The 15124-nt window shown below is 62.4% G+C and overlaps 1 long non-coding RNA gene across 1 annotated transcript in view; it reads left to right on the top strand.

Moving 5' to 3' along the window:
* LOC132211019 (uncharacterized) overlaps positions 1 to 15124 on the top strand; it is a 123347-nt gene that overhangs the window by 31706 nt on the left and 76517 nt on the right. The gene's annotated exons all lie outside the window — the stretch shown is intronic.

Here is a 15124-nt window from a genome sequence, read left to right as displayed (position 1 = left end):
CGATTGCAGTGACTGTGGGAAATCGTTTTCAGTGACTGTGGGAAATGGGTTGCAGTGACTGAAAAAATGGGAGGCAGTGACTGCGTGAAGTGGGAGGCAGTGACTGCGTGAAGTGGGAGGCAGTGACTGCGTGAAGTGGGATGCACTCACTGAGTGAAATGGGATGCTGTGACTGATGGAAATGGGATACTGTGACTGAGGGTAATGTGATGCAGTGACTGAGGGTAATGGGATGCAGTGACTGAGGGAAATGGGATGCACTGACTGAGGGAAATGGGATGCAGTGACTGTGAACTGGGATGCAGTGTCTGTTTGAAATGGGATCCTGCGACTGAAGTTAATGGGATGCAGTGACTGAGGGAAATGGGATGCAGTGACTGATTGAAATGGAATGCACTGACTGAGTGAACTGGGATGCAGTGACTGATGGAAATGGGATGCAGTGACTGAGGGAAACAGGTTGCAGTGATTGAGTGAAATAGGATGCAGTGATTGAGTGAAATGCGATGCCGTGACTGAGTGAAATGGAAAGCATTGGCTGATGGAAATGGGATGTAGTGGCTGAGTGAAATGGGATGCTGTGACTGAGTGAAATAGGATGCAGTGACTGAGTGAAATGCGATGCTGTGACTGAGTGAAATGGGGTGCAGTGACTGAGGGAAAGGTGATTCAATGACTGTGGGAAATGCCAAGATGTGACTGAGGAAAGGAGATGCAGTGACTGTGGGAAATGGGATGCCGTGTCTGTGGGAAACGGGATGCGGTGACTGTGGGGAATGTGATGCAGTGACAGCGTGAAATGGGATGCAGTGACAGCGTGAAATGGGATGCAGTGACAGCGTGAAATGGGATGCAGTGACTGAGATAAATGGGATGCAGTGACTGATGTAAATGGGATGCAGTGAGTGAGGGAAAGGAGATGCAGTGCCTGTGGAAACGGGATGCTGCGACTGAGGGTAATGAGTATGCAGTGACTGTGGGAAATGGGATGCAGTGACTGAGTGAAATGGGATGCAGTTACTGAGGGAAAGGTGATTCAGTGACTGTGGGAAATGGCAAGCTGTGACTGAGGAAAGGAGATGCAGTGACTGTGGGAAATGGGACGCAATGACGGAGGGAAATGGGACGCAGTGACTGAGTGAAATGGGATGCAGTGGCTCAGTGAAATGGGATGCAGTGGCTGAGTGAAATGGGATGCCGTGGCTGAGTGAAATGGGATGCCGTGGCTGAGTGAAATGGGACGCAGTGACCGAGTGAAACGGGGTGCAGTGACTGAGGGAAATGGGAGGCAGTGGCTGAGTGAAATGGGATGCAGTCACTGAGGGAAATGGGATGCAGTGATGGATGGTAATGGGATGCAGTGACTGAGTGAAATGGGATGCAGTAAAATGGGATGCAGTTACTGAATGAAATGGGATGTAGTGACTGAATGAAATGGGGTGCAGTGACTGAGGGGAATGGGTGCAGTGACTGAGGGAAATGGCTGCAGTGACTCAGGGTAATGGGATGCACTGACTGAGTGAAATGTGATGCAGTGGCTGAGTGAAATGGGATGCAGCCACTGAGTGAAATGGGATGCAGTGACTGAGTGAAATGGGATGCAGTGACTGAGTGAAATGGGATGCAGTGACTGACTGACTGAAATGGGATGTAGTGAGTGAGTGAAATGGGAAGCAGTGACCGAGGGAAATGGAATGCGGTGACTGTGGGGAATAGGGTGCGGTGACTAACGGAAACGGATGCACTGTCTCAGCTGAATAGTGTTCACTGTCTTCGTTAAATGGGATGCAGTGACTGAGGGAAAGGACATGCAGTGAATGTGGGAAAATGGATGCAGTGACTGAGGGAAATGGGAGTCAGTGACTGACTGAAATGGGAGGGAGTGACTGATTGAAATGGGAGGGAGTGACTGACTGAAATGGGAGGGAGTGACTGAGTGAAATGGGAGGCAGTGACTGAGTGAATTGGGAGGCAGTGACTGAGTGAAGTGGAAGGCAGTGACTGAGTGAAATGGGATGCAGTGACTGAGTGAAATGTGATGCCGTGACTGAGTGAAATGGGATGCAGTGACTGAGTGAAATGGGATGCAGTGACTGACTGAAAAGGGAAGCAGTGGCTGAGTGAAATGGGATGCAGTGACTGAGTGAAATGGGATGCAGTGACTGAGTGAAATGGGATGCAGTGGCTGAGTGAAATGGGGTGCAGTGACTGAGTGAAATGCGATGCAGGGACTGAGGGAAATGGGATGCTGTGACTCAGTGGAATGGGATGCAGTGACTGTGGGAAAGGTGATTCAGTGACTGTGGGAAATGGCAAGCTGTGACTGAGGAAAGGAGATGCAGTGACTGTGGGAAATGGGACACAATGACGGAGGAAAATGGGACGCAGTGACTGAGTGAAATGGGATGCAGTGGCTCAGTGAAATGGGATGCAGTCACTGAGTGAAATGGGATGCCGTGGCTGAGTGAAATGGGATGCCGTGGCTGAGTGAAATGGGACGCAGTGGCTGAGTGAAATCAGACGCAGTGACTGAGGGAAATGGGATGCAGTGACTGAGTGAAAAGGCAGGCAGTGACTGAGTGAAATGGCAGGCAGTGACTGAGTGAAATGGGAGGCAGTGACTGAGTGAAATGGGAGGCAGTGACTGAGTGAAATGGGAGGCAGTGGCTGAGTGAAATGGGAGGCAGTGGCTGAGTGAAATGGGAGGCAGTGACTGAGCGAAATGAGAGGCAGTGACTGAGTGAAATGAGAGGCAGTGGCTGAGTGAAATGGGAGGCAGTGGCTGAGTGAAATGGGAGGCAGTGACTGAGTGAAATGCGATGCAGTTACTGCCAAAAGGAGATGCAGTGACTGAGTGAAGTGGGTGGCAGTGACTGAGTGAAATGGGTGGCAGTGACTGGGTGAAGTGGGAGGCAGTGACTGAGTGAAATGGGATGCACTCACTGAGTGAATTGGGATGCTGTGACTGATGGAAATGGGATACTGTGACTGAGGGTAATGGGATGCAGTGACTGTGGGAAATGGGATGCAGTGACTGAGGGTAATGGGTTGCAGTGACTGAGGGAAATGGGACGCAGTGACTGAGTGTAATGGGACGCAGTGACTGAGTGTAATGGGACGAATTGACTGAGTGAAATGGGACGCAGTCACTGAGTGAAATGGGATGCTGTGACTGAGGGAAATGTGATGCAGTGTCTGTGTGAAATGTGATGCAGTGACTGAGGGTAATGGGATGCAGTGGCTGATGGAAATGGGTTGCAGTGACTTAGTGAAATGGGAGGCAGTGACTGAGTGAAATGGGAGGCAGTGACTGAGGGGAATGGGATGCAGTGGCTGATGGAAATGGGAGGCAGTGACTGAGGGGAATGGGATGCAGTGGCTGAGGGGAAGGAGATGTAGTGACTGAGGGGAAGGAGATGCAGTGACTGTGGGAAATGGAATGCTGTGTCTGAGTGTAATGGGATGCACTGTCTCAGTTCAATAAGATTCACTGTCTCAGTTAAATGGGATGCAGTGACTGAGTGAAATGGGATGCTCTGACTGAGTGAAGTGGGATGCTGTGACTTAGGGACATGGGATGCTGTGACTGAGGATAATGCGATGCAGTGACTGAGGGAATGGAGATGCAGTGACTGTGGGAAATGGGTTGCAATGACTGAGTGAAATGGGATGCTGTGACAGAGGGAAAGGAGACACACTGAATGTGGGAAATGGGATGCAGTGACTGAGTGAAATGGGGTGCAGTGACTGAGTGAAATGGGATGCAGTGACTGAGTGAAATGGGGTGCAGTGACTGAGTGAAATGGGATGCAGTGACTGACTGAAATGGGATGGAGTGTATGAGTGAAATGGGATGGAGTGTATGAGTGAAATGGGATGGAGTGACTGAGTGAAATGGGATGGAGTGTATGAGTGAAATGGGATGGAGTGTATGAGTGAAATGGGATGGAGTGACTGAGTGAAATGGGAGTCAGTGACTGAGTGAAATGGGAGGCAGTGACTGAGTGAAATGGGATGCAGTGACTGAGTGAAATGGGATGCAGTGACTGAGTGAAATGGGATGCAGTGACTGAGTGAAATGGGGTGCAGTGACTGATTGTAATGGGACGCAGTGACTGAGTGAAATGGGACGCAGTGACTGAGTGAAATGGGATGCAGTGACTGAGTGTAATGGGATGCAGTGACTGAGTGAAATGGGATGCGGTGGCTGAGGGAAATGGGATGTAGTGACTGAGAGAAATGGGACGCAGTGACTGAGGGAAATGGGACGCAGTGACTGGGGGAAATGGGACGCAGTGGCTGAGTGAAATGGGATGCAGTTACTGAGTGAAATGGGATGCAGTGACTGAGGGCAATGGGATGCAGTGACTGAGGGCAATGGGATGCAGCGATTGAGGGAAATGGGATCAAGTGACTGAGTGAAATGGGATGCGGTGACTGAGGGAAATGGAATGTGGTGACTGTGGGGAATAGGGTGCGGTGACTGACGGAAACGGATGCACTGTCTCAGCTGAATAGTACTCACTGTCTCTGTTAAGTGGGATGCAGTGACTGAGGGAAATGGGATCAAGTGACTGAGTGAAATGGGATGCGGTGACTGAGGGAAATGGAATGTGGTGACTGTGGGGAATAGGGTGCGGTGACTGATGGAAACGGATGCACTGTCTCAGCTGAATAGTACTCACTGTCTCTGTTAAGTGGGATGCAGTGACTGAGGGACAGGAGATGCAGTGAATGTGGGGAATGGGATGCAGTGACTGAGGGAAAGGAGATGCAGTGACTGTGGGAAATGGAATGCTGTGACTGAGGGTAATGGGATGCACCGTCTCAGTTCAATGAGTTTCTCTGTCTCAGTTAAATGGGATGCAGTGACTGAGTGAAATGGGATTCTCTGACTGAGTGAAATGGGATGCTGTGACTGAGGGAAAGGAGATGCAGGGACTGTGGGAAATCGATTGCAGTGACTGTGGGAAATTGATTGCAGTGACTGTGGGAAATGGGTTGCAGTGACTGAGGGAAATGGGAGGCAGTGATTGAGTGAAGTGGGAGGCAGTGACTGAGTGAAGTGGGAGGCAGTGACTGCGTGAAGTGGGAGGCAGTGACTGCGTGAAGTGGGAGGCAGTGACTGAGTGAAATGGGATGCTGTGACTGATGGAAATGGGATACTGTGACTGAGGGTAATGTGATGCAGTGACTGAGGGTAATGGGATGCAGTGACTGAGGGTAATGGGATGCAGTGACTGAGGGAATTGGGATGCAGTGACTGAGGGAAATGGGATGCAGTGACTGAGTGAAATGGGATGCACTGAATGAGTGACATGAGATGCAGAGACTGATGGAAATTGCATGCAGTAAGAGAGTGACATGAGCTGCAGTGACTGAGTGAAATGGGATGCAGTGACTGCGCAAGTGGGATGCAGTATCTGACGGAAATTTGATGAAGTGTCAGTGAGAAACGGGATACAGTGACTGAGGGAAATGGGACGCAGTGACTGAGGGAAATGGGACGCAGTGACTGAGGGTAATGGGACGCAGTGACTGAGGGAAATAGGACGCAGTGACTGAGTGAAATGTGATGCAGTGACTGAGTGAAATGTGATGCAGTGACTGAGTGAAATGGGATGCAGTGACTGAGGGAAATGGGTCGCAGTGACTGAGGGTAATGGGACGCAGTGACTGAGGGAAATGGGACGCAGTGACTGAGTGAAATGTGATGCAGTGACTGAGTGAAATGGGGTGCAGTGACTGAGTGAAATGGGATGCAGTGACTGAGGGAACTGTGATGCAGTGACTGATTGTAATGGGATGCAGTGACTGAGTGTAATGGGATGCAGTGACTGAGTGAAATGGGACGCAGTGCTCGCGGGAAATGGGACGCAGTGACTGAGTGAAAAGGGGCGGTGACTGAGTGAAATAGGATGCAGTGACTGAGTGTAATGGGATGCAGTGACTGAGTGTAATGTGATGCCGTGACTGTGGGGAATAGCGGGCGGTGACTGATGGAAATGGGTTCACTGTCGCAGTTGAATTGGATTCACTGTCTCCATGAAATGGGATGCAGTGACTGAGGGAAATGGGATGCAGTGACTGAGTGAAATGGGATGCAGAGACTGACTGAAATGGGAGGGAGTGACTGACTGAAATCCGATGTAGTGACTGAGTGAAATGGGATGCAGTGACTGCGTGAAATGGGTTGTAGTGACTGAGTGAAATGGGATGCAGTGACTGAGTGAAATGGGATGCAGTGACTGAATGTAATGGGATGCAGTGACTGAGTGAAATGGGATGCACTGACTGAGGGAAATGGGATGCAGTGACTGAGTGCAATGTGATGCCGTGACTGTGGGGAATAGGGGTGGTGACTGATGGAAGTGGATTCCCTGCCTGACTTGGACAGGTGTCACTGTCTCCTGCTCAGAGGGACTGGCCCCTGCAGCCCTGAACCGCTCAGAGGGACTGGCGCCCGCCGCCCTGACCCGCTCAGAGGGACTGGCCCCCGCAGCCCTGACCCGCTCAGAGGGACTTGCCCCCGCAGCCAGATCCGCTCAGAGGGACGAGCCCCCGCAGCCCTGACCCGCTCACTGCGACTTGCCCCCCGCAGCCCTGACCCGCTCACTGCGACTTGCCCCCCGCAGACCTGACCCGCTGACAGGGACTTCCCCCTTGCAGTCCTGTCCCGCTGACAGGGACTTGCCCCCGCAGCCCTGACCTGCTCACTGCGACTTGCCCCCCGCAGACCTGACCCGCTCACTGCGACTTGCCCCCCGCAGTCCTGAACCGCTCAAAGCGACTTGCCCCCCGCAGCCCTGACCCGCTCACGCGGGCTGGCTGCCCAAAGCCCTGACCAGCTCGCTGCGACACTGCCCCCCGCAGCCCTGACCCGCTCACTGCGACTTGCCCCCCGCAGCCCTGTCCCGCTCACTGTCACTTGCCCCCCGCAGCCCTGACCTGCTCACAGGGACTGGCCCCCCGCAGCCCTGACCCGCTCACAGGGACTGGCCCCCCGCAGCCCTGACCCGCTCACAGGGACTGGCCCCCCGCAGCCCTGACCCGCTCACAGGGACTGGTCCCCGCAGCCCGGACCCACTCACAGGGACTGGCCCCCCACAGCCCTGAACTGCTCACTGCGACACTGCCCCCGGCAGCCCTGACCCGCTCACTGCGACTTGCCCCCCACAGACCTGACCCGCTCACTGCGACTTGCCGCCCGCAGCCCTGACCCGCTCACTGCGACCTGCCCCCTGCAGCCCTGATCCGCTCACTGCGACTTACCCCCTGCAGACGTGACCCGCTCACTGCGACTTGCACCCCGCAGCCCTAACCCGCTCATGGGGACTTGCCCCCGCAGTCCTGTCCTGCTCACATTGACTGGCCCCCGCAGCCCTGACCCGCTCACTGCGACTGGAACCCGCAGCCCTGTCCCGCTGACAGGGACTTGCCCCCGCAGCCCTGACCCGCTCACTGCGACTGGCCCCCCCGCTGCCCTGAACAGCTCACTGCGACCTGCCCCCGCAGCCCAGACCCGCTCATGGGGACTGCCCCCCGCAGCCCTGACCAGCTCACTGCGACACTGCCCCCGGCAGCCCTGACCCACTCACAGGGACTGGCCCCCACAGCCCTGACCCGCTCACTGCGACGCTGCCCCCCGCAGCCCTGACCCGCTCACTGTGACTTGCACCCCGCAGCCCTGACCCGGTGAAAGGGACTGGCCCCCGCAGCCCTGACCCCGCTCACTGCAACTGGCCCCCGCAGCCCTGACCCGCTCGCTGCGACTGGCCCCCCGCAGCCCTGACCCGCTCACGGGGACTTGCCCCCGCAGTCCTGTCCCGCTCACATTGACTTGCCCCTGCAGCCCTGACCCGCTCACTGCGACTGGCCCCCCGCAGCCCTGACCCGCTGACTGCGACTTGCCCCCCGCAGACCTCACCCGCTCACTGCGACACTGCAACTCGCAGCCCTGACCCGCTCACTGCGACTTGCCCCCCGCAGCCCTGACCCGCTGACGGACTTGCCCCCCGCAGTCCTATCCCGCTGACAGTGACTGGCCCCCGCAGCCCTGACCCGCTCACTGCGACACTGCCCCCCGCAGCCCTGACCCGCTGAGTGGGACTGGCCCCCGCAGCCCTGACTCGCTCACTGCGACTTGCCCCCGCAGTACTGTCCTGCTGACAGGGACTTGCCCCCGCAGCCCTGGCCTGCTCACTGCGACCCGCCCCCCCCGCAGCTGAGGCCTGCTCACGGGTACTGGCCCCCCGCTGCCCTGACACGCTCACTGCGACACTGCTCCCCGCAGCCCTGACCCCCTCAGAGGGACTGGCCCCCGCAGTACTGTCCTGCTGACAGGGACTTGCCCCCGCAGCCCTGGCCTGCTCACTGCGACCCGCCCCCCCGCAGCTGAGACCCGCTCACGGGTACTGGCCCCCCGCTGCCCTGACACGCTCACTGCGACACTGCTCCCTGCAGTCCTGACCCCCTCAGAGGGACTGGTGCCTGCAGCCCTGAACTGCTCACAGGGACTGGCCCCCGCAGACCTGACCCGCTCACTGCGACTTGCCCCCTGCAGACCTGACCCATTTCACTGCGACTTGCCACCCGCAGACCTGACCCGCTCACTGCGACTTGCCCCCCGCAGCCCTGATCCGCTCACAGCGACTGGCCCCGGCAGCCCTGACCCGCTCGCTGCGGCTTGCCCCCCGCAGTCCTGACCTGCTCCCTGCGACTGGCCCCCCGCTGCCCTGACCCGCTCACTGCGACTGGCCCCCCGCTGCCCTGACCCGCTGACAGGGACTTGCCCCCCGCAGTCCTATCCCGCTGACAGTGACTGGCCCCCGCAGCCATGACCCGCTCACTGCGACACTGCCCCCCGCAGCCCTGACCCGCTCACTGCGACACTGCCCCCGGCAGCCCTGACCCGCTCACTGCGACTTGACCCCCGCAGACCTCACCCGCTCACTGCGACTTGCCCCCCGCTGCCCTGACCCGCTGACAGGGACTTGCCCCCCGCAGTCCTATCCCACTGACAGTGACCGGCCCCCGCAGCCCTGACCCGCTCACTGCATCACTGCCCCCTGCAGCCCTGACCCGCTGAGTGGGACTGGCCCCCGCAGCCCTGACCCGCTCACAGGGACTGGCCCCCGCAGCCCTGACCCGCTCACTGCGACACTGCCCCCCGCAGCCCTGACCCGCTCACTGCGACTTGCCCCCGCAGTCCTGTCCCGCTGACAGGGACTTGCCCCCGCAGCCCTGGCCTGCTCACTGCGACTGCCCCCCCCCGCAGCCCTGACCCGCTCACTGCGACCCGCCCCCCCGCAGCCGAGACCCGCTCACGGGTACTGGCCCCCCGCTGCCCTGACACGCTCACTGCGACACTGCCCCCCGCAGTCCTGACCCCCTCAGAGGGACTGGTCCCTGCAGCCCTGAACTGCTCACAGGGACTGGCCCCCGCAGACCTGACCCGCTCACTGCGACTTGCCCCCTGCAGACCTGACCCGCTCACTGCGACTTGCCCCCCACAGACCTGACCCGCTCACTGCGACTTGCCCCCTGCAGACCTGACCTATTTCACTTCGACTTGCCACCCGCAGACCTGACCCGCTCACTGCTACTTGCCCCCCGCAGCCCTGATCCGCTCACAGCGACTGGCCCCGGCAGCCCTGACCCGCTCACTGCGACTGGCCCCCCGCTGCCCTGACACGCTCACTGCGACACTGCCCCCCGCAGTCCTGACCCCCTCAGAGGGACTGGTCCCTGCAGCCCTGAACTGCTCACAGGGACTGGCCCCCGCAGACCTGACCCGCTCACTGCGACTTGCCCCTGCAGACCTGACCCATTTCACTGCGACTTGCCCCCCGCAGCCCTGATCCGCTCACAGCGACTGGCCCCGGCAGCGCTGACCCGCTCGCTGCGGCTTGCCCCCCGCAGTCCTGACCTGCTCCCTGCGACTGGCCCCCCGCTGTCCTCACCCGCTGACAGGGACTTGCCCCCCGCAGTCCTATCCCGCTGACAGTGACTGGCCCCCGCAGCCCTGACCCGCTCACTGCGACACTGCCCCCCGCAGCCCTGACCCGCTCACTGCGACACTGCCCCCCGCAGCCCTGACCCGCTCACTGCGACACTGCCCCCCGCAGCCCTGACCCACTGAGTGGGACTGGCTCCCGCAGCCCTGACCCGCTAACAGGGACTGGCCCCCGCAGCCCTGACCCGCTCACTGCGACACTGCCCCCCGCAGCCCTGACCCGCTCACTGCGACTTGCCCCCGCAGTCCTGTCCCGCTGACAGGGACTTGCCCCCGCAGCCCTGGCCTGCTCACTGCGACTGGCCCCCCCGCAGCCCTGACCCACTCACTGCGACCTGCCCCCCCGCAGCCCTGACCCGCTCACTGCGACCCGTCCCCCGCAGCCGAGACCCGCTCACGGGTACTGGCCCCCCGCTGCCCTGACATGCTCACTGAGACTTGCCCCACGCAGCCCTGACACGCTCACTGCGACACCGCCCCCCGCAGTCCTGACCCCCTCAGAGAGACTGGTCCCTGCAGCCCTGAACTGCTCACAGGGACTGGCCCCCGCTGACCTGACCCGCTCACTGTGACTTGCCCCCTGCATACCTGACCCATTTCAGTGCGACTTGCCACCCTCAGACCTGACCCGCTCACTGCGACTTGCCCCCCGCAGCCCTGATCCGCTCACAGCGACTGGCCCCGGCAGCCCTGACCCGCTCACTGCGACTTGCCCTCCGCAGTCCTGTCCCGCTGACAGGTACTTGCCCCCGCAGCGCTGACCCGCTCACTGCGACTTGACCCCCGCAGACCTCACCCGCTCACTGCGACCTGCCCCCCGCAGCCCTGACCCGCTCAGGGGGACCGGCCCCCCGCAGTCCTGACCCGCTCACGGGGACCGGCCCCCCGCAGCCCTGACCCGGTGACAGGGACTGGCCCCCCGCAGCCCTGACCCGCTCACTGCGACTTGCCCTCCGCAGTCCTGTCCCGCTGACAGGGACTTGCCCCCGCAGCCCTGACCCGCTCAGGGGGACCGGCCCCCCGCAGCCCTGACCCGCTCACTGCGACACTGCCCCACGCAGCCCTGACCCGCTCTTGGGGACCGGCCCCCCGCAGCCCTGACCCGCTCATTGCAACACTGCCCCTCGCAGCCCTGACCCGCTCACTGCGACTTGCCCCCCGCAGCCCTGACCCGCTGACAGGGACTTGCCCCCGCAGCCTTGATCCTCTGACTGCGACTTGCCCCCCGCAGCCCTGACCCGCTCACTGTGACTTGCCCCCCGCAGTCCTCACCCGCTCAGGGGGTCCGGACCCCCGAACCCCGACCCGCTCACGGGGACCGGCCCCCCGCAGCCCTGACCCGCTCACTGCGACCTGCCCCCCTGCAGTGCTGTCCCGCTGACAGGGACCTGCCCCCTTGCAGTCCTGTCCCGCTGACAGGGACATGCCCCCGCAGCCCTGACCCGCTCACAGGGACTGGCCCCGCAGCCCTTACCCGCTCACAGGGACTGGCCCCCCGCAGCCCTTACCCGCTCACAGGGACTGGCCCCCCGCAGCCCTGACCCGCTCACAGGGACTTGCCCCCCGCAGTCCTGACCCGCTCAGAGGTCCTGCCCCCGCAGCCCTGACCCGCTCACTGCGATTTGCCCTACGCAGTCCTGACCCACTCACTGCGACTTGCCCCCCGCAGTCCAACCCGCTGACATGGACTGGCCCCTGCAGCCCTGACCCGCTCACAAGGACTGGCCCCCGCAGCCCTGACCCGCACACTGCGACTTGCCCCCCGCAGACCTGACCCGCTCACTGCAACTTGCCCCCCGCAGTCCTGACCCGCTCACTGCGACTTGCCCCCCGCAGTCCTGTCCCGCTGACAGGGTCTTGCCCCTGCAGCCCTGACCCGCTCACTGTGACACTGCCCCCCGCAGCCCTGACCCGCTCACTGCGACTTCCCCCCCGCAGTCCTCACCCGCTCAGGGGGACCGGCCCCCCCCGGCAGCCCTGAACTGCTCACATGGGCTGGCCCCCGCAGCCCTGACCCACTCACTGCGACACTGCCCCCCGCAGCCCTGACGCGCTCACTGGGACTGGCCCGCCGCAGCCCTGACTCGCTCACAGGGACTGGCCCCCTGCAGCCATGACCCGCTCACTGCGGCACTGCCCCCCGCAGCCCTGACCCGCTCACTTTGACTTGCCCCCCGCAGCCCTGACCCGCTCACTGCGACTTGCTCCCCGCAGACCTGACCCGCTCACTGCGATTTGCCCCCCGCAGTCCTGACCTGCTCACTGCGACTTAGCCCCGCAGTCCTGTCCCGCTCACAGGGACTGGCCGCCCTGACCCGCTCACTGCGACTTGACCCCGCACACCTGACCCGCTCACTGCGACTTGACCCCGCACACCTGACCCGCTCACTGCGACTTGCCCCCCGCAGTCCTGACCCGCTCACTGCAAATGGCCCCCGCAGCCCTGACCCGGGCACTGCGACCTGCCCCCCACAGCCCTGACCCGCTCACTCCGACCTGCCCCGCTCCCTGCAACTGGCCCCCCGCTGCCCTGACCCGCTCACTGCGACTTGCCACCCGCAGACCTCACCCGAACACTGCGACCTGCGCCCCGCAGCCCTGACCCGCTCACTGCGACTTGCCCCCCGCAGCCCTGTCCCCCTCACTGCGACTTGCTCCCCGCAGACCTGACCCGCTCAGTGCAATTTGCCCCCCGCAGTCCTCTCCTTCTGACAGGGACTGTCCCCCGCAGCCCTGACCCGCTGACAGGGTATGGCCCCCGCAGTCCTGACCCGCTCCCTGCGACTTGCCCCCCGCAGTCCTGTCCCGCTGACATGGACTGGCCCCTGCAGCCCTGAACCGCTCACAGGGACTGGCCCCCGCAGCCCTGTACTGCTGACAGGGACTTGCCCCTGCAGCCCAGTCCCGCTCACTGCGACTTTCCCCCTGCAGCCCTGACCCGCTCACTGCGACCTCCCCCCCGCAGCCCTGACCCGCTCACTGCGACTTGCACCCCGCAGCCCTGACCCGCTCACTGCGACTTGCCCCCCGCAGACCAGACCCGCTAACTGCGACTTGCCCCCTGCAACCCTGACCCGCTCAGGGGGACTGGCCCCCGCAGCCCTGACCCGCTCATTGTGACTTGCCCCCCGCAGCCCTTACCCGCTCACAGGGACTGGCCCCCCGCAGCCCTGACCCGCTCACCGCGACACTGTCCCCCGCAGCCCTGACCCGCTCACAGGCACTTGCGAACCGCAGACCTGACCCGCTCACTGTGACTTGCCCCCCGCAGACGTGACCCGCTCACTGCGACTGGCCCCCCGCTGCCTTGACCCGCTCACTGCGACTTGCCCCCCGCAGACCTCACCCGCTGACAGGGACTTGCCCCCGCAGCCCTGACCCGCTCACTGCGACTTGCACCCCGCAACCCTGACCCGCTCACTGCGACTAGCCCCCCGCAGTCCAACCCGCTGACAGGGACTTGCCCCCGCAGCCCTGACCCGCTCACAGGGACTGGCCCCCTGCAGCCCTGACCAGCTCACTGTGACTTGCCCCCTGCAGTCCTGTCCCGCTGACAGGGATTGGCCCCGTGCAGCCCTGACCCGGTGACAGGGACTGGCCCCCACAGCCCTGACCCGCTCACTACGGCTTGCCCCCCCCAGTCCTGTCCCACTGACAGGGACTTGCCCCAGCAGCCCTGACCCGCTCACTGCGACTTGCCCGCCGCAGCCCTGACCCGCTCACTGCGACTCGCCCCCCGCAGCCCTGACCCGCTCAGAGGGCCTGCCCCCGCAGCCCTGACCCGCTCAGTGCGACACTGCACCCCGCAGCCCTGACCCGCTCACTGCGACTTGCCCCCCCGCAGCCCTGACCCGCTCACAGGGTCTGGCCCCCCGCAGCCATGACCCGCTCACTGCGACACTGCCCCCCGCAGCCCTGACCCGCTCACTTCGACTTGCCCCCCGCAGCCCTGACCCGCTCACTGCGACTTGCTCCCTGCAGACCTGACCCGCTCACTGCGATTTGCCCCCCGCAGTCCTGTCCCGCTGACAGGGACTGGCCCCTGCAGCCCTGACCCGCTCACAGGGACTGGCCCCCCAGCAGCCCTGACCCGCTTACTGCGACTTGCCCCCCGCAGACCTGACCCGCTCACTGCGACTTGCCCCCCGCAGACCTGTCCCGCTGACAGGGACCTGCCCCTTGCAGTCCTGTCCCGCTGACAGGGACTGGCCCCTGCAGCCCTGACCCGCTCACAGGGACTGGCCCCCCAGCAGCCCTGACCCGCTTACTGCGACTTGCCCCCCGCAGACCTGACCCGCTCACTCCGACCTGCCCCACGAAGCCCTGACCCGCTCACGGGGACCGGCCCCCCACAGCCCTGACCCGCTCACAGGGACCTGCCCCCTGCAGTCCTGATCCACTCACTGCGACAAGCCCCCCGCAGCCCTGACCCGCTCACAGGGACTGGCCCACCGCAGCCCTGACCCACTTCCTGCGACTTGCGCCCCGCTCACTGCGACTTGCCCCCCGCAGTCCTGACCCGCTCACTGCGACTTGCCCCCCGCAGCCCTGACCCGCTCACTGCGACTTGCCCCCCACAGCCCTGACCCGCACACTGCCACTTGCCCCCCGCAGCCCTGACCCGCTCACTGCGACTTGCCCCCGCAGTCCTCACCTGCTCAGGGGGACCGGCCCCCCGCAGTCCTGACCCGCTCACTGCGACACTGCCACCCGCAGCCCTGACCCGCTCAATGCAAATGGCTCCCCGCAGCCCAGTCCCGCTCACTGCGACCGGTCCCCCGCAGCCCTGACCTGCTCACTGCGACTTGCCCCCTGCAGTCCTGTCCCGCTGACAGGGACTGGCCCCCCGCAGCCCTGACCTGCTCACTGCGACTTGCCCCCCGCAGCCCTGACCCGCTCACTGCGATTTGTCTCCCGCAGTCCTGACCCGCTCACTGCGACTTGCCCCCCGCAGTCATGTCCCGCTGACAGGGACTGGCCGTCGCAGCCCTGACCTGCTCACTGCGACTTGCCCCCCGCAGCCCTGACCCGCTCACTGCGATTTGACCCCCGCAGTCCTGACCCGCTCACTGCGACTTGCCCCCCGCAGTCCTGTCCCGCTGACAGGGA

This window comes from Stegostoma tigrinum, chromosome 27 (genome assembly GCF_030684315.1).
Source record: "Stegostoma tigrinum isolate sSteTig4 chromosome 27, sSteTig4.hap1, whole genome shotgun sequence".
Taxonomy (NCBI): Eukaryota; Metazoa; Chordata; class Chondrichthyes; order Orectolobiformes; family Stegostomatidae; genus Stegostoma; species Stegostoma tigrinum.
Note: the sequence above shows the minus strand (reverse complement) of the source record. Positions and strands in the feature narration are given on the sequence as shown.